The sequence below is a fragment of the Apostichopus japonicus genome, chromosome 15 (genome assembly GCF_037975245.1).
Source record: "Apostichopus japonicus isolate 1M-3 chromosome 15, ASM3797524v1, whole genome shotgun sequence".
NCBI lineage: Eukaryota > Metazoa > Echinodermata > Holothuroidea > Aspidochirotida > Stichopodidae > Apostichopus > Apostichopus japonicus.
This window is the reverse complement of record NC_092575.1, coordinates 7,212,285-7,236,766: the sequence shown is the minus strand read 5'-3', so window position 1 is coordinate 7,236,766 and position 24,482 is coordinate 7,212,285. Positions and strand designations below refer to the sequence as shown.

Below are 24,482 nucleotides of genomic sequence, written 5' to 3'. Positions count from 1 at the left end.
CTCCGCTTAGTGTTTTGAGTTTCTTCTCATGTGATTTCACGGCGTACGCTAAAAGTAGATTTGTTGAAGCTTTACCCTTTCTTACACTCAGCCTGATAGCACACTGTGTATATATGTCGGTCTGTATGCTATATACAAATAAGGAACAGTTCCCAGTAAATGCACGGCAATGCGGCAGGATTTGAGTGTTTCGAGGTCCTGGTAGGGCGGGGAGGGGGGGGGGGGGGGCTCGACTGAAAGGTTACTGATCCACCCTGGACCAGAGAAAAAATTGCAACTCGTTTTTTTCCTCGCTTTGACTAAAAATGCCAATCGAGTCAACGTGGTTAACCGGCGGGCATGATAAATGCCATAAGCAAGTGGCTGAACGTGGTAAGGCACGCACGCGAAGCTTGCGAATTGTTATAACTAATTCGCCTTATTCTGAGTTAGAATTATACTCGCAGCTGATTTTAGTAGCCTACTTGAGAAATTTCAGATTTGGTGGATGGGAGTGAGGTCATGCACCTCCCTGGAATGACCTGCCAGTGCAACTTACTATATCATAAACTCTTCCTGATGATTATATGCTGTAACTGGGTCACGACACATATATCACACGCGTGAAGTTAACATATATAGGCTATTCAAATGACAGTGTTAGGGTGTTATAGTTACGAAAAGTGATTTGAATATTACACTGCATGGCTTGGTGCTTGGATACATCTGAGTAGGTTATGATAAGGAAGGGAGGGGAGTTACCAAGGTGGGGGGGGGGGATACACCAATGCATACGGGAACGTCTTTCAGCAAATACACGGTTTCGTAGTTTTTGTACAAGGTTAATGTTATTCGCGTATATTTATTTACGTCGTTCTCTTACTACAACACGGTGTCGTCTGCTGCAATCTGATTGGTGCACGGCCTTTCTTTGGAACGCCATTATGAAAACAGGCAGTTATTTAGATTAACTGCAAGCCGGCAAGACGGGTTGTCATTGTTGTCATTTTCGGTTGATTAAAATTTTGGTCCGATCGGAATTTATTCTAGATAGGTTTTTCCCTTGTCATACGTCATGCAAATTTACTTGCTTGTATCATATTGTCCAAAATATAGCTAGATAGCTGTAGGGAAGAAAATGGATGCTTACGAAACTCGAGAAGTATTGATTGGCTTCATCACAATTCATTGGTAAAATGTCAGCCAAACGGGTATAATGTTATTATTCAATTTTCGCTTCCTACCAAATACTTTGTTATAGTACAATATAGGGATCCCACGGGTAAACAAAACAGGTTGAAATTATTCAATTCGTGTGGAAACTGAGAAGATTCTATATATTTTCTTTTCTTTCTATTTTTGTTTCATTTTTTTCTAAGAGAAGCTAAGGGAGAGGATTTTGGGGCAAAACGAGAATGCCTTGCTTAAGTCTAATTGACAGTTTGATATCATGGAATAGATAAACCATTCCAAAAATAAGCCTTAGTGTATGGATGTATATGTCAATGCGTGATTTATCAATTAACCTCAGGTTGGTATGTTGAGCAATATTCTGCGCGCTTTATCGCTGTAGGCAATGATTTGTCAAAAATTGGTTTTCTCTTTTTTTTTCGCATAGTGGAGATTTTGTAACTTGATATTTTATTTAAATTAGGCTATGCGTATACATTGTTGACGTTGCCAACTATATATATACACACTGCCGAATCTAGTTTGAGGATCAGTGAGGATCATGTGTGTGGGCAGTTATATTGGTTGAATGCCTCTGAAGAATCAGGGGGCGTTGTGGTCAAGTGGTTAAGGCAGTGGACTTGTGATCTAAGGATTACAGGTTCGAGTCCTGGCCAGATCATTGCGTGTGTCCTTGGGCAAGGTACTTTATCTCCATTGCCTCTCTTCTCCCAGGTTTATAAATGGGGACTTGCGGGGTAACTTGTAAATATAGTTGCGTGCGCCGGTTTGTGGCTGCACCCTATGGGATGTGCCCCGGGGAACACGTGGTTGTGGTGCACTGTGGTGCCCCAAGAGAGATTGCTTCAATTGTGTACACTTTGGTGTGAAGGATGTGACAAGTTACCAATGACCAGGGTCGTGTGAGAGGGCCTTAAATAATAATAATAAGATCCTGCTAGGATCGAGACGTCAGGCCCCACTTGCTTTTACACATTCTCTTACACAGGCGCTTTTGTGGATAAGCAGTTTCGTTTTATTTTGCGTTATATAGGTATAAGGAAGCGTGGGGGTAGGGGGGGGGGAGTGGACAATGTATAAATAGCCCTAGAATGAATTATAACTATCGTAGAATTCTTTCTATGTGGAGAGTGAATCATCAGTAACAGACAGCAAGAGCCCCCTTCTCAGTAGTTATAATTCGACACCACATCATTTCACGGCCAAACCGTCAGTAATTCTATCGCGTTTCGGATATACATATACCGTGCCTTTGTATAAGCGGTTTACAATGACAGTTATAAGAGAGACGTATTGACTAAACCAATCTGTCGCCTTTCGAACAAAAGAACATTTAACAGGAATAGCGACGAACTCGTGACACACCTCTCCCTCACTTCAGTTGACACCATAGACGGAACAATAGCAGAAGATAAATAGATGGACCGGGGATAACAGGTGGTTATTATTTTAAATCTTCCAATATTTGGATTTATAATCTTAAAATACACCCAATATAAACTCTGTCACGCGAGCCTCGAGTGGCTTTGTGACGATTAGGTGTCGAACACAAGCTAGGGCTTTTGTTACGGTCGCATTGTGACGAAGTCACTCGTGCCATCCAAACACCCTCTCCTCACCCCTTGGTTTAGCCTCCATGTTGATTCTTTGTCAGAGGTAACAAATGCTCGTAGACATATGATCAGCATGGGGTGTCTTGTCTGGTAAAACCCGTTTTTCATACAAATAAAAAAGTAACACGTTTTTTAGGTTCCATTCTTTTCTCTTTCTTTTTTTTTCTTCTTCTAAGTATTTTGCCTAAAAAAAAGAAGAAGTCCTTTTTGGTTATCATAAAGGTATGGTAGGAATGTTTAGCGTTTACTGTAATCCGTAATGTGTTGTATAGTACTTTGCATAGGGAGGTGGCCTTCAACCTCTATATTTTTCATACCAATAGCACCTGTTCCGTTTCTCAATTCGGAAACAAAAAGGGAGAATAAATACTGCTTGTACTTTTTTTGCATCGGAAGCATTGGAAGTGTGTCAGTTTTTCAGCTGTCTAAACTGTCAACCATGAACCCCATCATTGAAGTCCTTTTGTTTAATGATTTCATTTTCATTGTGCATTTCTTTGACTTTCGCGCCAAATAATCGATCCGTTCAATATTATTCGATCACATGCCTGTCTGACGCATGTTGTATGCATGTATGTACGTACGTTGTATATGTATATACGTATGGCAACAAAGGCAAAGGTAAAAAGTACAATACTCTCCACATAATATATGCATTATGAACTTAGGTTTTTTTTAATGACATAACTATAAATAACTCATTCATATTTTCTAACAAAAAAGGGTAAAAGTGTGATGAATTCATATTCATGATGCAAGGTACTGGATAAGGCTAAACTCTACTGAGGGCGCTATAGGATGTTAAAGGGAGAAACGGAAGTAGGACATTGAGATTATTGCGTTTATGCAGGTCAATGTTCAGCACTGGATATGACAACATTTACTTTTATCACCTTCCTCCGTCTACCCAGAGAACTGTCCAGAACAAAATCCTACTTCGCTTAATCATGGAAATACGAAAGGAGACACAAACTGAACAATCATTAATGATCTACATGTGATAGAGAGATAATTGTCATGGACTACTTCCACCCTCCCCACCTCTACCCCCACCACACTCCCCACCCCACCTCTACAGCCAAGGAGACACAAAGTCAACTATCATTATTGATCTATGTGATAGAGAGATAACTGTCATAGACAACTCCACCCTCCACCCCCTCCCCACCTCTACAGCCAAGGAGACACGAACTCAACCATCATTATTGAACTATGTGATAAAGAGTTAACTGTCATGAACAAATTCCCCCTTCCACCCTCCCCACCTCTACCCCCACCACACTCCATTCCCCACCTCTACAGCCAAGGAGACACAAACTCAACCACCATTATTAATCTATGTGATAGAGAGAGATAACTGGCATGGACAACTCCCCTCCCCATCCACTCTCCCTCTCCCCACCTCTACAGCCAAGGAGACACAAACTCAACCATCATTATTGATCTATATGTGATAGAGAGATAATTGGCATGGACACCCTCCCCTCACCACCTCTACCCCACCACACTCCAATCCCGACCTCTACCCCCTCCCCTACCCCCTACCCCTACCCTCTCCCCACCTCTACAACCAAGGAGGCATAAACTCACCATCATTATTGATCTATGTGATAGAGAGAAAATTGTCATGGACAACTTCCCCCTCCACCCTACCCTCCCCACTCCTACCCCCACCAGACTCCCCTCCCCACCACACTCCCCTCCCCACCTCTACAGCCAAGGAGACACAAACTCAACCATCATTATTGATCTATGTGATAGAGAGATAATTGGCATGGACACCCTCCCCTCACCACCTCTACCCCACCACACTCCAATCCCGACCTCTACCCCCTCCCCTACCCCCTACCCCTATCCTCTCCCCACCTCTACAACCAAGGAGGCATAAACTCAACCATCATTATTGATCTATATGTGATAGAGATGACTGCCATGGACAACTTCCCTTAACAGCTAATATTTTATTTTCCATTTTGGAGATACAACATATGTAATCTTCGAGTCATACACAGGACTGAAGACTTGATCAAGTCTAAATATGACGTCATCGAGCCACATGCATGTGCTTTAGTCAACATTCTTGTTTTATGATTTTTATATTTTTTTATTATTAATAACCTATTTTTCTGTAATGGATTTTGAAAATGCGGAATCTAACAATATTGAGGCTCTTTACCAAATCTAAAAGTTAAAGGTTTCAGATCATAGTGGAACTATATGGCAGCATAGATTTACAAATTGACAACTTCCCAGACACGACCTTTAAAGTTTAGGATATCTTCCAAACGAATATAAAGCAAAGAATTTTCGTAGCTGTTGGAAGGAGTTGCCTTCTTCCCAAAGGTAGTTGGCCCGTTTCGATGATGGTTGGGGCACTTGGGGTTGCGTTCCCCTTAAACTATGAAGGCCGAACCACACTATTTTCAAAACTCCACATAATAATGATACTATACATACATACCATACGCTAGTATGTACTACGGTATATTGAATATCACTGCAGTATTATAACGCTATATATTGTAACTGTCCGACTGTGTTAACGTATATGAAATTACAAACGATGTTAGACATGTTACGTTTGTCACTATATATATATATATATATATATATATATATATATATATATATATATATATATATATATATATATATATATATATATATACAAACAAGAACAAAATCTTTATATATAGTAGCCTTGGCAAGTTTGTATTTTTCAAGGATAAAAGGATGTTTAATTATCCCGTATATATGGATGCTCTTAATAAATGTGTCGATTCAAAACGCAAATGACAATCATTCGTGTATGCATGAGTAGTAATGCTTTTATCGGCATATATTTTTATTTTTCGGATATAAATTTTCCGCTGAAGTAGAAACTAAATTCTACTAAACCAGGACTAGATTCTTCCGTTCAAATGAAAAAAAATACAGATGCAAAGTGCTCATAAAAGTAAAGGCGCACAGAAGGTTATATGTATGAAGTGGCATCGCATATGACGGAAGCTGCATTTATTGTGCTGCGTTGTAAACCAAATTTGCGCAGGCTTTCCTCCAGTCAAAACCGTGTAATATTAAAACATTGCATCCATGCAAGTAATTGGATCATTGTCCTACTAGGAAACATATCATTACAACTGGTCACACGGTATTGGATGTCTTCTAGCCGTTATGGAACTAATATCGTTACAACTGGTCACATGGTATTGGATGTCTTCTAACCTTTCTGGCATTAATATCTTTATAAATGGTCATATGGTATTGGATGTCTTCTAAACGTTATGCAATATCATTAAAACTGGTCACATGGTAATGTATGTCTTCTAGCCGTTATGCAACTAATATCGTAAGTTCGACTGGTAACATCTAATTCAGTATAATTGTAGATGCCCCTTAGTGCAACCAGAAAAAAAAAAACTGTTTCTTTGTTGCAAATGGTATCATCATGAATGAACTATATATCGCATACCGGGATGTTAACACGTACCGTATACCGTAATTCAGTACATAGATGGCCCCTTTGGTTTGAGTATGTCCAAATATCTACCACGTAAATCACAATAGTTTATAAACCCACTGAACTATGTGTGTGACAACATAATTTAATGTTATTTCATTTTTGTACTTGTAAACCTACTCGAGATACGATTTTGTACTGGAAATGCCCGAAATTGTTTGAGGGGAGGGGGGGGGGGGGGTTGGCGCCTAGTAGCAATCGTTCATGAAAAATAAAGCTAGCTGAACCCAAGCAAAAATACATGTTATATGGCCGGTGCCTTGGCCTCTTTGTGGTCTTTTTAAAAAAGCGTTAATTTAAAATTTAAATTGTACACAATTAAGAGGTAATTACTGCATTTTGTTTGCTGATAGACGTAATGGCTGCAGTTGAAAAAAACAATCCAGTATAATCTATGAAGAAAAAGAGTTCTTTTCATTTATTTTGAATCATCTAATAAGACATCAGATCACATCAAATCTAGTCGAGTCAAACCGACATAAAGTTTGAAAAAAAAAGTGAAAAGCTAAATGGGAACACGTCATTCTTGAACTCTGCTTGCTATTGGCATTGCATAGAAAAAAAAAACTTGATTTTGTTTTTTTGTTCCCTTTGACCCACATAACTTTAAGCCACAATTATACTACAAGGTTTGCATTCATTGATACAATTGTAAACTTTTGACAAATTAACAAATATATTAGCGACACGAACTTGTACAGTGAATTGTAATACACGGGTATTTGTTAAGTTTAACCTACTATATACATGCCTAGGGGGTATATATAGATATACCTGCTACACAAAAGCGACATGCCGTGCTTCTATACATCTATAACCATATGTATAAATAGTATACACTAAATCAATGAAGGTATATATAGTCCAGTCGGTGATACAAACGACAGATTTTTAACAAAAGTGGCATATCTCTAGTTTGATCTATTGTAACTTTGTAAGCCTAGAGCGGAGTGTATATGCTACTGTGTTGAACGTGTATAGGTAGTTGTACATAAGGAAAAAATATCTATGGATATGCATGCATGGAGACTCAAATCTTTTCGAGTAATTTTCTGGATGAAGCCTGACACGAACAAGTTGAAGTGACATTTGACCCCAGTTTACTAATCCAGGTACGAAATGTTTTATATATACATTAAAAGAACATAAATATTATAACGAATATTGTAAGGAGCTCTGTAAGCCAATAAATGTTGATTTTCTTTCACTCACTTGTATATAACGGTATAATGTTAGGCCTCAGTGTTTTTATTTTTTACGATATCACATTGACTTCCGTGATTATGTACGCCACCGGTATATAACTGATATCATATTTTACCGAAACGGTGTTCGGTGTTATATTCAGCACCGGTATATAATATGTATATTTACCGGCGAGGTGTCCGGTGTTTTTACGGTTTATTTGTATTGTTTTTGTTTTCTACGATATCATGTCATGGACATGTTAAATACGGCACCGGAATATATATTACAAGTATACATATAGGTGCCCTGTGTTTTGACGGTTTACTTGCAGGTGTTGTGTACGATATGACATTGAATTGCGTGTTAAAGTGCACAATTGTATATATGCTTGTCGGTATCGTGCGCGGTGTATCTATGGTGTATTATTACCCTAAGTGTTTATAACGATATGACAACATGACTTCCGTGTAATTTCTACCTATCTCACATTACTAATAAGTTTCTTACGGTGTCCGTTTTTCTTTAATGGTTTAGTAAGTTATTTTTCTTCTCCCTTCTAGCCTTTATAACACTGAATCATTCAGTGCTATATATATACAGTATGCACCGGTATATATGTTATTGATAAGTACATGTGTTCGGTCTGTCGGTGGTTTAGCGATTTGTATCATTGCATATAATCCAAATGCCGTTGCTGTGCCTTTCTGCATCGAATGAGTGTTTTACATTATGAGAAAGAAGGTACTCGGAATTTGAGGAAATATGTATAGTCACTGGTAGCGCAAGCCGAGTTAACTTACGCATGGCCTAGTTCATTTAGTTGAGTTGACTAGTGCATGCATGTGACTCCCTGGAAAAAAACTCTCAAAATAGTTGTTTGGATTCATAACTGCCACAGATTATAGCCTTTGTCCAACCTGTCGATTCAGTTTCAGTACACCTCAAAAGTATTTCTTTCTTTTTTGGTGTGTGTGAAAGAGTAGTGAATTAAGGGCCACCCAGTGACCAAAGTCACAAATATGCTTTTTTTATTTTTTAATAAGAAGCCCAGCTTTACACTGATCCTGCTTGACTGCATTGGTATAGTTGCAATGTAAGCAGGCATGAAGGTTATCACTAATCCATGGAAGAAAAAATGACAGAAAAGAGCGACATTGGTTTACCAAGAATCAAGCTTCGGATTAACTCTATATAGTACAACTTTTACAACTTTTGTCCTCAAATCTCCTTTATGACATCGCCAATTGCATTAGTTATAAGCTATTGCATTATCGTTGCAGGAATACAAACATCTTAGAATTGGGATTAACCTATGGGAAGGGGAGGGGGTATGCATAACGATACAGATATAGCGATTGACTTATGGTCATTATACGGATCTAATCTACGTGTATATCTGTCTAAAGTTACAAAATAACCCTTCATAGTTTCATGTGTGCGTATAGGGTATATATTGGATTTAATGATATAGGTTACGATATGCGACATCATAAATTTCTCTGCTTTATATATATATATATATATATATATATATATATATATATATATATATATATATATATATATATATATTCCTTCCGTTTAGCGCACTTGATACTTTGCGTTGACAACCTTCAAATATATATAGCACAAGATATACGGTACACGTGTATCTTATCGTGGCCCAGTACAACCGTACTAAGTGCATATACACGCAAAGGGCAGTAGATATACGAGCTGTTTCTGGTTCTATACTCTGTTGGCATCACGCAATCATTCTTCTTCTTCAATGTAAAGACAACTGATGTCTGCCAATTCATCAACGGATTCACTGTTCCGTTATTTTCACCGTTTTCGTCATCCATTTCTTTTCTATCTTCCTTGGGGGGGGGGGGGGTAGCACCGGGCTATATATATTGACAGCGACCCGACGTGAGTAGCCAAAGGGGGCTTTATTCAGAAATAACTCTCCTGGGAAATTGAAAGAAAATAAGAGTTGAGAGAGAAACTGTTACGAGATTTAATAAGAGTCTGAAAATGTCGAGTTTGTTCTATGATGATATGAATTACCTCACGCAAAGAGGAGGATTAAAGGTGCACTCTTTACTAATATTATAACCATGCGAATGAAGCCTTAGGCTCACATATGCCAGGGTATACATGGGTATAGTTGTTGGACAGTCAACGGAGAGGTCGCTGTACAGATAATTGAATGTACCACCGATCATCAGTGAATGGTATGCGTTTGCACTCTGTGTATATCAATTTAGACCTACAAGGGGCATATGAAAATGATACATTCACTCTTCGGAAATGGTTCACAGAATACTCTGAAAAGTGAATTCTCATTCTTTTATTTATATAATGTATAGTGATAACGCATTATCAGGATATCGTCACAGTGTGACAAAGTGTCGCTTTGTGACATTCTTTTACAATTTTTCATTTATTTATTTCTGTAAAGTCGACAACACTGGTTAACCCTCGATTGTTCATGTGACTAAGACCTGTCGTATGTGTCGTATATGTACATGTTACGTAACCACCTCCCCCTCCCCCACCCATGAACACATATTAACGTGATCAACAAACTTGTGAGGATGTTTTCTTCATGTGGTGCACTCTCTACTCTTGCTCAGACAAACAAAAACAGAAGTATTAAGTTGGTTACAGAAATCTCATCCGGATGGGAATAAATAGGATTAAGAAAACCCTCCCTTTATCTCATCTAGACAGATTTGCAAATAGGATTAGCAAACTGCTTTATGTCAGTCCTCTTTTAAACTTCTCAAGTGTTTTGATGAATCGATGATGCTCTCCTCTAACCGTTCGTTTTCTCTCGGTCAACAAGAAGGAGGCGATTAATGTCGCAAATATTTGATGAACGTGAATCAGGACTAGTTTTACTGTTGCAAAATCGAAAGATCTAGATCGATAGATAACTGAAGAAGCGAGGGAAAATGTTTCCCAAATAGTCCGCTCTTTGGAGTTGATATTACTGATGTATGCAAGAATATGCATTACAACTGTCACCCAACTCTTTTTAAAATCGATTCATTTACGATTGCTGTATCTGGTGAGGAGTTTGATGTGTAGACGTTATAACACAAACAAGCTAGAACTTTCTCTGTACTTTTTCCTTGGTTTCTCCAATGTGAAAAGTTAAGAAGCTTGAAAGTAATATTTCAAGGCGGGTTTGGGGAGGGGTGAGAAATCGTTCGGGTTGGGGAAGGGATGAGGAAGCGTATTGGAAGTTAATCTTAATCAGTGCATATTTGTGGTAGTTATAAGGGGTGGGGTGGGGGGGGGGGGTGAGAGAGGGTACTCTATCCTTTGTTGTATAGGTACATGATATTGGTAGAGGTATTGCATAACATCTTTGGATCTTCGGGTTATCCGCACCTCGTATATTGACCGCAATTCAGGTGAGGTTTATTTACTTTAATCTTGTCCCTAGAGTTGACTTCGTTGGTCATAAAAATCATCGTTAGAAATTAGCTACTAGTGCTCAATTAAACATTTAACCCCATGAGACTGAATTGAGTCCTAACCATTTAAGCCTATCATTGATTTGAATGGATTACGTATAGGCAATCGTTCCCTTGCGGATTTGCTATATCGCTCCTGTGCTGTTATTCATAGATACAAATCCGATCCACTTCCTTAACCGAAAATCCGTTCAAAAGATGGTGTATGTTTAGTCAAGTGGTTGGAAATAATGCAAATCGTAAATATTGACGGAAGAAACAAGCGCTTATTGGTGTAATGTTTGAATGAAGAGAAAACGGGAAGGAATTTATCTGGTTCACTGTTATCGATTATAACGAAGAAAAGAAAAGTTTGTCCAGGTCAAAGTTGTCTTTATTCGCGAGTTGGCTTCATCGGTGTAGGATAAAAAGACTCAAGTGTTTTTTATGACTATGTACGAGAGAGTTTATTAGGTGGAGAGTGCATGGAGATCAGAGGGGAGAGGATATAGACCGAAGGAGGGTATTATGTGACGTCAGCGTAGAGGAGCAAGTCTTATACCGTTCACTACCGACCAGTGGCTCAATGAGGCTCCTTTCAGCAAATAAGGAAACCGTTTTTGATCCAAATGGTGCGTTTTCTCCGCGTAGAACATTCAGAAAGAAGCTAACTGCAGAGATAAGACACTGATTTAAATATATGCCAATTTCCGATTCGTCTCGACAGATCTCAACGTGTTGTATACTTGGAACCTGTGCTTATTTCAGTGGAGTTTTGGATCAGTTACAATCCCTGGTCGGCTGCTAACTTTGGTGAGTCTTTTGATTATCATTTCAATGCTCAACATTTCCGATTTCGTGTTGAAAAATACGAATATATTTTTTGGACACATGCACTAGTCGAGGTTAATATTTTAGTTTAAGAATTTAGCTTCAAACGATCCCTTGGTTAAATCATGGTTAAGAATCTTTTTTTTCGGATAGTGAATTTAGTAAGAGGTCTGATCGAACCTGAATATGGTGTTGTGATCAGGATTAAAACAGTAGAATCGAAGACCCCTGATAAAATCAGGGTTATCCAAACAAAACATACACATCAAAATATATATCTCTCTGAAGCGACAAGCTAAATGAGTGGGTACTGTATAATCTCAGACCTCTGATTCAGGGTCACGGTTGAAGAGGAGTATTATGTTTGAAGCAGAGTTAAGGAGTAGGCATTAAAGATCCCTGGTGGAATCAGGTTTAAAGAGAAGTACTACATCTGTTTGAAATATATTAAAAGAGGAATAGGTATCAAAGATCCCTGATAAGATCCCTGATGGAATGGGGTTTAAAGAGAAGTGCCACATCTGTTTGAAGCAGGTTGAGAGAGGAGTAGGTATCAAAGATCCCTGATGGAATCAGGTTTAAAGAGAATTGAAGTACCATATCTTTTAATATAAGTATATTAAAAGAGGAGTAGGTATCAAAGATCCCTGATTGGAGCAGAGTATAGTTCCCTTTCACATAAATCACTGCCAAAAATCCAAAAATGAAGAAGAAGAAGGAAAACAAAAAGAAATAACTACCATATAAAGAAACAAAGCAAAGCAACACAACAAAAACACACAGACACACACAATGTGAATATAGGCCTCAATAATTATGTATGCACAGACTATTCCATACGAGGCCAGAGGCAATCTTGTTTGTTTTGTTTTGTTGGCCGCCTGAACTCTGCAACTCAGAATTTCAGGGAAGAGAGGTTTATTATACGACTGAAGTAAAAACAAAATCGATTCTCATACTACGGTATGCAATTTTTCATTAAAATTTAAAGGTTAGTCTTCGCACGAAGTTAACCAACTTGATTATTTTTTGAGCAGCTGATTGGTAATATAATCTCAGATCCTTAAATATATACACTGTTGTCGAGTCCAGACAGGGAATGAAACAATTTGTTTCTGTGCTGATCTAATCGAACCGTCTTGGTTGGTTTCATATATAGCAATTATCATGGAGTATACAGAAGTATATAGAGATCAATATATTTCATTTTCAGTTTTGAAGAAAAAAGGTCTGTTGACGTAAGAACTCATGCGAATATCATACGTTCTGTGCATCAGTGTATAACCCGAATATATGCAATCAGGGAGTTGTTTCCATAACAACTCCCTGATGCAATAAATTAACAACGAATCAGTGATCGGGAGCTACAAGAATATTCATAATGCAAAATACTTGACAAGACTGACATATAACGGATGAAAGTAACACATTGCAGCGAGCCGGCGGCGCAACCACCTTTTTTAACTGGAGGAGGAGAGGAGGGGGGGGGGTAATATGTTAAGTCGTCCAGGAGAGCGTGGTTTATAGGGACGTGCTGTCCACTTCCATTCGAGAAAAATATGGATGATGCTTAGATGCAAAATGGTGTTATATTTTGAACTGAGTTTTGAAGAATTTTTAGACTGGTTAGGTTGTACCATTGTACTGTACATACATGTTTTATAATTATGAATATACACTAGATTTTTCTATATATAATATTCTGTCTGCCAGTGTGTGTGTGTCTGTGTGTGGAGATCAGGGGGTGAGTCCCCCGGGTTTTTCTATGGAGCGATAAAGTCCCCCTCCCGAAAATGGCAGAGAAAGTAATGCTTGCAGCAAGTGGGTTATCGGGTCACATATATACCAAGATGTCGCATATCATAACCTATCATTAATCCCAATAAATACCCCGTGTACACACATGATATCATACATAAATACACCTATCCATACACACATATATACATACTAACAGGCATAAAGGGGTATTTTGTATCTTCAGACAGATACACGTATAGATTAGATCCGTACATTCCATGTTGAATATTAGTTCCGGCTTATCATTTTCGATTCCATCCTATCGCGATTTCATGTTTGCTCAGAATATTTATAACCTGGAAATTTAAAATGATATCTGATTTTAGTTGTAGATAATGTGACCGCATTGTTAGCATTTCTCAGTCATTGTGGTTGCGATACAGACAGTCGCAGTGCACCAGCTGCCATGGATCGTCAGTGTGTGTGCATGCGCACTAGCAACTAAATGCACATTCATTAGGGTAAATAGGGATGTGTGTCTCCTTCGCACATGTCATGAATGAATCTATTTCATTCATTACTTATACCTGAATGAAACACATCTACGCTACTAATGGAATGTGTACTCACCGATTTGGTCGTGGAATTTACACTACGCTACTACTACTAGACAGGTTGTTTGTTTAATTGACGGTGGATAGAGGCGGTTCGTATAGTATGATGTGTTGACAGTGTACTCTTGCATTACCATACAAATTTCGAATGCATGGACATGGACTTATATACTTCGTTATGCGAAACCAGCATTTTTGAACTGCTGTAGACAATAGTAACCACGGTTGTTAATTATTTTAATACTAAGAGACACGGTATTCTTCCCACATATTTTGATACGTCATTTGTTTTCAATCATACAGACTATAGGCCTATATGCTTTTTTCAAGGTACAAGAATTTTCACTGACAAATAAATAAAAAAAAGTATACGAATATAGGCCTACCGTATATACCTTCCTTGGTTGTTATGAATACATGTTCGGCCTCCCATTGTGGAATACATGCTGGTCTACTCTGTTAGTGCGATATGGTCTTCACACGGCATCCATACATGACACGGAAACCTGGCATTTTACTATATAGTTTCAATTTACAACCCTTCTCTGCTGGCCTATGGCATTACTCGGAAGTTGTGACGTCAATTAATACTCCGCCACACGTGGTATTGACACGTGATACGTTAATTAAGAGATGACTGAGCAACAGCGTTAGTCGTATATATATATATATACGGCTCTGACCATAATAAGAAGAGATTAGATGGGCTTGCCGCCAGCAGCTTTGGAATGCTATTATGTAGATATACAGTTACTCCGTGTGTACATAATATAGTAACTAATGGAGGTATATATCGTCATCTCATGGCAGGGTGTATGACGTCATCTACTAACTGAGTATATATACACCACACGTGCCTTTGACTGGTGCGTAAGTAACTGCACGGGATCATGACTCATGTACCGTTTCATGTACATCTGATGACGTAAGACGTAAGTTGCGGACTGATTGGTTACATTGTAAATTAGTTGAACTACACGTGAAACAAGTCGAAGTGATATCACTGCATCAGTATCATACGCCTCCGAATTCAAATTAACACAGAGGGACGGAGTGGGGGGGGGGGCGGGAGGTTGTTGCTAAGAGATGCCTTTGTGGAGTGTATCAGGGGTTAGATGCCTCTCCATTTTGGAAGGGTGCCGTGTCGGAATTTTGTGGTCACCCGACGTGTGCATTGATAGCGTATACATAAAGTGTTCCACTAGTGACGTCACATGGATGTTATGGATAGAAATTGAACCAATGTGATTTAATTTAAACTCTGTATTCTCATTCTTCATTTTACTTTTTCTCAATATATATAAGCCTACATATATATATATATGTATATATATATATATATATATATATATATATATATATAGGCCTATATATATATAGGCCTATATATATATAGGCCTATATATATATATATATATATCCTAATAACAGCTGAATTAACGAACAAACCTCCAGGCGTCTCTGCAATACATTCTCATTAAAACAAGTATAAGCAATCTTCGTTTTGTACTTGGAAGGGATCGATCTGCTATTGATTGGGTCATCCAAGTCACGTGGGTCTCTAACGTCATCAGCCTTTGACGAAAACAGTAAAAAGTGCAAAAGATATATGCATGATCGCATCAATTAACGTAACTTGAAAAGGGGGAAATGTTTGAAAAGTGTGGGAACTTCAAACCCAGTCCCCAAAACCCTTCCCGCTCCCCTCCTTCTCCCGTCCATTCCTTGCTAAGGTGGACAAAAAGTTGGCATCCTACGATATCAGAATATACTTCATGAAATTAAAAACAAAAGAAGATTTACGACAGTCTGTAGCAGCATGCCGCCACTCCTCCCCCCCCCCCCCCCACACACACCTCCCGATCCATCTCACATATTCCACATATATATGCTATTAAATATTTCAAAGAAAAATCCAACCATCTTTCCAAAATTATATTTTTATTCTTGATTGTAACATTAAGCAATTTTTTGTTTACGTAACCAGATCTCAATATTGTGTTCCAAAAAGTTGTAAAATATTTTGTTGGATGTTTTAAACACATTGTGTTTTACAGCTATATATAGTCAGGTTGAATGAGATCAGTGAAGGGATGCTAACTTATGTCTTAATTCTTGGGTTTTCTTGTTTGTTGTTTAAATCCCAGATCAATAATACACGGTATATAACAGTATTAGAATGATAATAAGTATAGGTCCATATTCAAATAGTTTGCCTGACATGTATTCTCATCCCATAATAGTTGTTCGTAAAGTTACCCCGCAGAGCAAACCTTAACCTCTCTAAGTTCTATGTCATCGAATTATCATGTTTCGATTTTGATCATACGTGCTTTAAAGTTATTTAACAAACAAATATGTGGCGAACACATAGCTGTCATATGACGTGACCATGCCGTCCAATCTAACATCCTTGAGCAGTACAACGGGGGACCACTCGACATAGTTTGCATTGTGTACTCATGTGTAGAGCTTGCGTTCAGGGATGTATACATGACCACGTCTTGTTGTACTCAAACCATGATTGGCTAGATTCGAAGGCTTGTCGGGAGGTTGGGGGGGGGGGGGGCTTGTTACTTTCTAAAGCTTCATCGATATGGTAAAGATCGATTCACTACTGACTGATTATAATGAATGAGACGAAGAAGAGGAAACGAGGAGAATAAAGTCGGGAAGCCTGTCCGATATCCGAAGGCCAGCAGTCTCGGGTGAACAAACTTTACTACCTCACACAAGGATAAAGGTATTGTTAATTTGGGCTATAGTCTTGGCTGAACAAACTGTAAACAACCAACTTTACTGGAGAGTAAAATTCATTCGTAAATGTTTGGTATCAAGTCGATATATCCTGCCATGATGTATAGTTTGAGCTGTATACCACCATGTGGCTAATAATAACGCTTTCTTTGCGTCGGTCTGCGAGAATGAAACTTTGAAACAGAAACTCGGTACGCAGGCAATAATTGACGCGTAATAGACCACAGAGCTGGCTGTCGTCTAAACGGGACGTGGAAACTAGCAAGTCTCACATCTACTGTATATATAATGTCCTACGACCAGATCGCATCTGTATTGGGTATGTGTAAACAGCAGACCGCTCTACAAATGTGTTACACAAATGCAGACATCCTTGCAACTGTTTTGTAAGCCAATCGGAAACGTCATATTTTCTGTATTTAGCACTGCGGCCTCACTGACCTAATTCACTCTACGCAAAATGTAAACATGAAATATATTCCATGATTTTATACATATTTATACTTTATGCGAGCAAGGTGTTTATCTGCGCTTGGAAATGCATAACAGTATCTCTCCTCTATCACGTATTGTCATTTGAACACCGTACTGATAAGCCTAATGTGATCATTTCAATTTCATAAAACTACTGTATTTATAAATATATATATATATATATATATATATATATATATATATATATATATACATGGAGCTCCTATACATTGACCAAGTGTAACAACTGCATTGAGTCCATGGTTAGAAATAAGAACTATTAATATTCAATCCAATCAATTTCAGCCCGTTGATTAGCGGTTGTCGGCCTCCTGCAACTTTTATTCCATGTCAAACTGCAGTTATACTGGGTGTGTTTGTCACATTTGTATGATTATTGTCCTTAATAACTCGTGTGGAGTTCAAGCGTTAATTATTCTCGAGTGTCCTTATAAACACTTGTATATAGTTGAACACAAGTGTGGTTAAATTTTTGTCGTGTGACCTCTCTTGTGGGAAGGTCGCTCAAGATGTCGATATAGAAAAGAAAATTTGTTTTTGTTTTTTAAAGAAAAAGAAGGAAGGAAGGAGAAAAACAAAACGCTAACGACTTTCACACGTGGTGATGTTAATCAGTGATCCGCGGTAATTATAAGTATATAATCGACTGTATCCAATGTTGACGTTTAACTGATGATACATAAATATCTAAGAAAGAGAACAAAACACATCAGATATATAGTAGGCCTAAACGATGCAGTGGTCACCTCAGATCTTTGCCGTGCGTCAGAAGGTCATTAACTTTATTTGCGGATTCTTTTGATGCGAGTACCAGCTTACGACAGTTATGATATAGACTTGTGTTGTGGTACAAGTATACAACAGTATGAGTGGCGACGAATAACAGCAGAAGGCCCCTTAGTATGAGTACCATTACGAGTACCGTAAGGCTCTAAGCGCGAGTACCCGATACATAGTCTTGTACTACACTTTCTATAATACCGGTACTCCATATAGCTTTTCAACAAAAAATTAGTACTATAAGGCTACCAATCATTGAAAGGGCGAGTACTCGCGTACAAGTAACCAGACTTGTAGTATACGAGTAAAACAGCTTGAGTACGAGTATACAGATAGAAGTCACCTTTGTAAGGGTTCCGAGTACAAGACTTAAAGCTCAAAGTACATAATTTTTGCACTACATTTCTTATGTTACCATTCAAACTGCCCCCCCCCCCCCCCAGTAACAGTACAAATCGAAAAGGCCAAATACGAATACATGTAGCTATGCGAATTTGGTAATGAAAGTCAGTTTCCCAGTTTATATTTGTTTATTAATTTAAATGTATTCTTTCTCTGTACCAACAATCGATCGTTTAGAGCGTGTATGGTATAGGCAGCCATTATGGGCCCAATTGGCTCGCCACAACCGTGTTCAAACCCTGGTTCAAACTACCCCTTGCAAGTAGGTGATGTTGTGATATAAATCGTGTTAGTTGCATGTCATTCTGTTCATGAATCATGGCTTGGACAACGAAGGACGATTTCTTTTCAACAATTTCTTCCACTTCCTCCGTGAGATATCCCTGTCCTTCATACCAATTGTCTCCATAAGTTTGAAGAACCGAAACCCACTGAATTGTAATCAATGTGAATTGATTTGAAAGAGCGTGTATGTATCCAAAGCCGCAAGTGTCAATTACACTGTCCAATGACCCCTTACTACCCCCTCGTAAACTTTAGAAATATTATTTTTTGTCACGTTTTGACGCGATTGTAAAAGAATGTATTCTAAGGCGTAACAGTGACTTCCTTTCCCGGCGACTGACTCTTCTCCTAGGACAGAAATTTTTCACGTAATTTCAAGCGATCAGAAATGAACATGTTTTGGTTAGATTTCCGTCACACCTGCAAAGTAGCACTATTGTAAAATATTGACTTACCATGCTTGTCAGTCAACCGTCGCAGAGCGTTCACATGTGAGACATTTGTTAGACAACATGACAGGGTCCTTTGAATTGCCACATTGTACGGTTGTTGAATTTTTATGTTAAAGAGATTTATAAATAATGTGTATGCAATGATCGGTGAATAACATGAGGTTTCTCTTTGTAGGAAAAAATAAGGGTCCACGCCAGCCCATTCAACGCGTTCTTCATTGATCGCATAGCCTGCTTTGCATATAACAGTACCATACAGTCCTATACAGACTTCGATCCCATTTCTTTCCCTCTTAGGGGTCTCCTCTGTAAATGTGTAGGTTTAGTTAAGCAAATAATTTATCGATCGCCTATAACTGTTCTACATGTGCCGGTGGACTTTTGCGGGTTGTCTTTTCACCGTGGCTTCGTTCAGTTTGAACGGACGTGTTCTGTTTCTTTAAATATCGCTGACTTTAACTGAGGCTTTGGATAGCTTCGCCAGAAGCTGAAAAGGAAATTAAACGTTTCCCAGATTTCGTGTTTGTCTGTGATTCTTTTGTTTATACAAGTAAACGGCACAGAATTCTGCAGTGGTAAGTTGGACTATGTACATTTATACAGGAGAATTGTGTATTAATTAACATATAAACAGAAGCGAGAGTGCCAAAAGAACGCTGTTAATTAGGTTATAACCGATATATTTGTGTTTGTATTATTTAACATGCCTACTCAAGTTTGTCACCCGAGGTGCAGGGTAAGGGGTGAAATAGAACAGGGCTGTCAGTGCTAAGTCTATAGTAATCATGTGAGAGCCCGTAAATATTTTATATGATTCATTCGTAAAGCGCATTGATGGATATTAAAAATGTCTTAAATTGAGGGAAACGACTTTGACATGCAAGAACCCCTTTCCCACCATTTAGATTCGCCTCTCACGGTGGGAGTGCGTACGATAACCTGACAGAAATAATGTACCAGAATAAAGCATCTTACTAATTTTTGTCCGGAAAGGTGGCCAGATTGGGTTCATACTTTCATCCCCATGTAGTATTAGCAAGAATAAAATTCAAGTAAGAAACATTCTTTTGTCTTTAGTTTAGCTCAAGAATTTACTGGAATAAAATTAAATATGTAACTTGAATTATATATATATACATATATATATATATATATATATATATATATATATATATATGATATGGTGATATGGTGTTTTCGAGTATATATATATATATATATATACTCGAAAACACCATATCACAGCTTTATATATATATAGGCCTGACAGCATACACTCGCAGCTTCATGCAGTCCTCTAACATTAATTGGGACTGACGTAACCATGTGAATCATAACTGGGTAGTGGTTACACTATCACGACCGATCTTACACATTATAGACTTATACAGCGAGTCCGTATTATATTTACACCTTGGCAATTAGCCAGCATACAACTATATAACATTCCAATAATATGACTCTGGTCACGTGATGGATAGGTCATATGCATTTCATCCCAACAATTAACATGATAACTTTTCAGATTTGACCCATCTTTATTTTTACATCGCAGTTTCCTGTGACTGAATACGTAATATTCAATTTCCGTGTAACATTGGCATCTATCTATAGCCACTGATAAGACAATTTGAACTGTCTGCACGCGCAACCTCTTTTTTGTACGTTAATTATATCGATAAACTGCGTTTGTCACTGTGTATACGGCCCCTAAGCTGTATTGAAAGAAAAGAAAGGTTACACATCAACGCCTGTTTTGGTTTTTTTTTGTGCTTTTGTTCGCAACTTTCCGGCTGTTTCCCCGAAAGTTTTAGTTAACGTTGTTGAACATAAAGAGTGGAATTGAACAAAACTCAGACATCCTAAATTATACATTTGTTTACCGTATAGCAATCTGAGAAGTAAAGCTTGGGTAGGTCTATTCTGGCCAGCGTATTGTTGGCAACTCTCTGCTCTTGTCGACTCTCCATTGCTGTTTTAAGCAACTGTTATACACACTAACATGATGGAATCAAAACCTCTGAACTGTAGCGATGGGATAAAGACATGTGTTTATCAATTTGTCACAATTAGGTAATGCTTATAGTAGTTCGCTACAAATGGAGCCGTACATTGTCCTCAAAAGGGTCAACTTACTGACACGTGATCTGCTATACACCTTCGTAACATTACATTACCAAATCCTATTGATTGAGTTAGCAGGGTGAGGTAGGCAGATGAGGTGACTGCCTGCTACCGGATAGTGTCGTTTAGGTTTGTTCATTTTCCATCGAATCTTATTTCAGCCTGCTAGTTCGTCCCTCGGTTAGCAATCACTGCAGTCAAATTGCCGGTAGCGTAGTTACTGCAGTAGACCCTATTTTCACAATGTTGCCATCGAGACCCTTAGTCGTGTCCTCCCCCCGGACCTATAGCGCCCACTCTGTAGAGTAGCGCAGTGTTGTTATTTCGGTGAATATATTACATTGCCATTTAGAACGTGGGGATTGAATTATATGTATATATATATATATATATATATATATATATATATATATATATATATATATATATATATATATTATATATATATATATATATATATATATTATATATATATATATATATATATATATATATAAATATATATATATATATATATATATAAATATATATGTATATAAATATATATATATATACATATATATACATATATATATGTATGTGTTTGTGTGTTCACATAAACACACATATATATATATATATATATATATATTTATATGTGTATATATATGTGTATATATGTATGTATGTATATATATATATATATATATATATATATATATATATATATATATATATTTATTTATTTATATATATATATACATTTATATATACATCCTTACATATATGTATAGTGTATATCGACGACACACGTTGTGTTGGGTTATACTGTTTGCTGTTAGAGGAAGGTAAAGACAGTCATTCTTTACAGACATTACAAGTCTTTATCACCTTTGTGCATCCATTGGAGTAAATATACTCTGCAATGTTATTGGCAGTAAAACTAACCGAAGTGGGACAGATCGGACTAGTTTGTACCATGGAGGTATTACCCCTGATGTGCACTCCTGCACCGTGCCCTTTGACCTTTATTAACTGCTCAAAGAAATATATTGAAATGTCTCGTACGATTATAATAGTTGTTGGCGTGAACTGTATAGTTACACTGGCATGTGTGGCCTAATTGTGAAAACAATGGGCTATCATAACCGTGTCATCGTAATTGAACAACGAAACGCTCCTATTTTATCTCACAAATAACTCGACAATTAGGATTATAGGAATTTATCACGCTTGTGCAAAAAATCTAAAACACAGTATACATAATATTTGAACAATTCAGGAAGGTACAAGCCCGAAAGACCTAAATCTCTACATAGCAGGCCTCGAAATTTACTGGCTAAACGCGTACGCGTCTGTGGAGTACACTGTTTGCCAGTAGAGGATACCGCAGTGACATTTATCTGTCAGTAGACATAAACACATTTTATAATGTGCAAGGACGGTAACAGTCTTCAGTCGCTCAGTTGTACGTAACAGAAGCCCCTCATGTCATTGTTATTATCAACAAATGTTACTGGGCTGCTCTCATAAGCCAGTAAACAGTAAACAATAATTCGTCCTATAATGCAGGTTGGAAAAAGTGCCAGTATAGGACCTTGGTTTTAGTTTTCCTGCCTGAGGAACATGATGGCCGTGAACTTACAATTCAGTCGTTTATTAGCTAGCGGTTACAGACCTGATGTGCTCCTGGGCCTTGCAAGATAATTAGAGGGTACGGAGGAACCGTACAAAAGCTGAGCTACTGCCCCCCTCTCCCCCACCCACCACCCACCTGGTCCAACCAAAAAAAGAACAAAATTATGTGAGGTAATTGTTGCAGTGGTAATCTCAAAATAAATGGTAGCCTTCCCATATACTGTCCCATGACAGCTAGTATAGCCTGTAGGCCTATTACTTAAACGGCCCCTAGTACATATATACGTTATAGTCTGACTTGTTAATTCCATACTAAAATCTAGACTGAAAAACAAAATACAGTAAATGTAAGAGCGACATACACACAAGCATGATATAGGCCTAGCCTATATAGACTTCCTATCAGAGACCCCAGTACAATTCATGTTCGCTAAACCATTACAAACAATTACAATGAATACAAAAGCTTGTTGATTCTTTTCGAACAATGAATATACTAAAGTAACTTTTTTGTATATACTGTGTTTACCATTCGCTGATTGGCATGTATATATTTTATACACTGTTGTATATTAACCTACGGTGGCACATACGCTGCACTTTAAAGTCGTATTGCATGTACGTTGAGTTGCAAAAAATCATCATTTGTGAAAGTTTGTTGTTGTTGTTGCTTCAGGCCGGCCCAGAAAGTCGGCATACAAGTTTGTACTTATGTGATATGGGGGGGGGGGGGGGCTAGACGTGAGCACCCTCGTCTATAGCGACCGACCTGACCTACCCTGGACCGGTATAGGTACTATAGTTAACCTGTTAGCGTTACCACTATATCATAGTATAGCATACACGCAGTCACATTCACTATGCGTCCATGTCAGCATTTGATCTGGTTGTGTAAAGGGGGTCAAGGATCTGTCCTCGTTACCTATCCAGCTCCCGGGGCCCGGGTGGGGGGGGGGCATTTTTGTTTTTTCCCCAAATATGTTTGCAATTACGGAGTTTTCAGCCAATCAGATTGCTTGTGACGTCAGCATCGAGTTACGGGGTTTCCTTTCAACACCCTAACTGAACTTTTAATGCTTGGATCACATGTTAACATTACATTCCACTAGGTTAGTGTTGGTATTATCCTTGAGCCGTTCTATTGAAATCGGAATTCATTTCGTGGAATGGGTATACCAAAATCAACTTCACTACGTGAGTTCACAAGTCTTGAATGAATATACGCAAAACATGACAGCATTAATAGTTTGAATCGGTACTATACACGAGTGAACTGCGCGACTAGATTAGGACCCTATACAGTTACCAAATCTATTAATCATAATTTACGTTGGTAATTGATGCACACGCCGACACGCGATGGGTTCCTGACTTCAATTCAATTAAATTTCAACATGCCATCCTGGTATTATCCTTGCTCACCTCGACAGAGCAGGGCACACTGCTAC

The 24,482-nt window shown here is 38.1% G+C and overlaps 1 protein-coding gene across 2 annotated transcripts in view; it reads left to right on the top strand.

The window, feature by feature from the left end:
* LOC139980748 (uncharacterized) overlaps positions 1-24,482 on the top strand; it is a 43,682-nt gene that overhangs the window by 11,897 nt on the left and 7,303 nt on the right. The window contains exon 2 of one of the 2 annotated variants that reach the window (XM_071992649.1): positions 11,665-11,750. The gene's annotated coding sequence lies outside the window, so the exon portion shown is untranslated. Of the gene's footprint in view, positions 1-11,664; positions 11,751-19,656; positions 19,869-24,482 lie in introns of those variants that run through there. The other variant, XM_071992650.1, reaches the window with a different exon arrangement.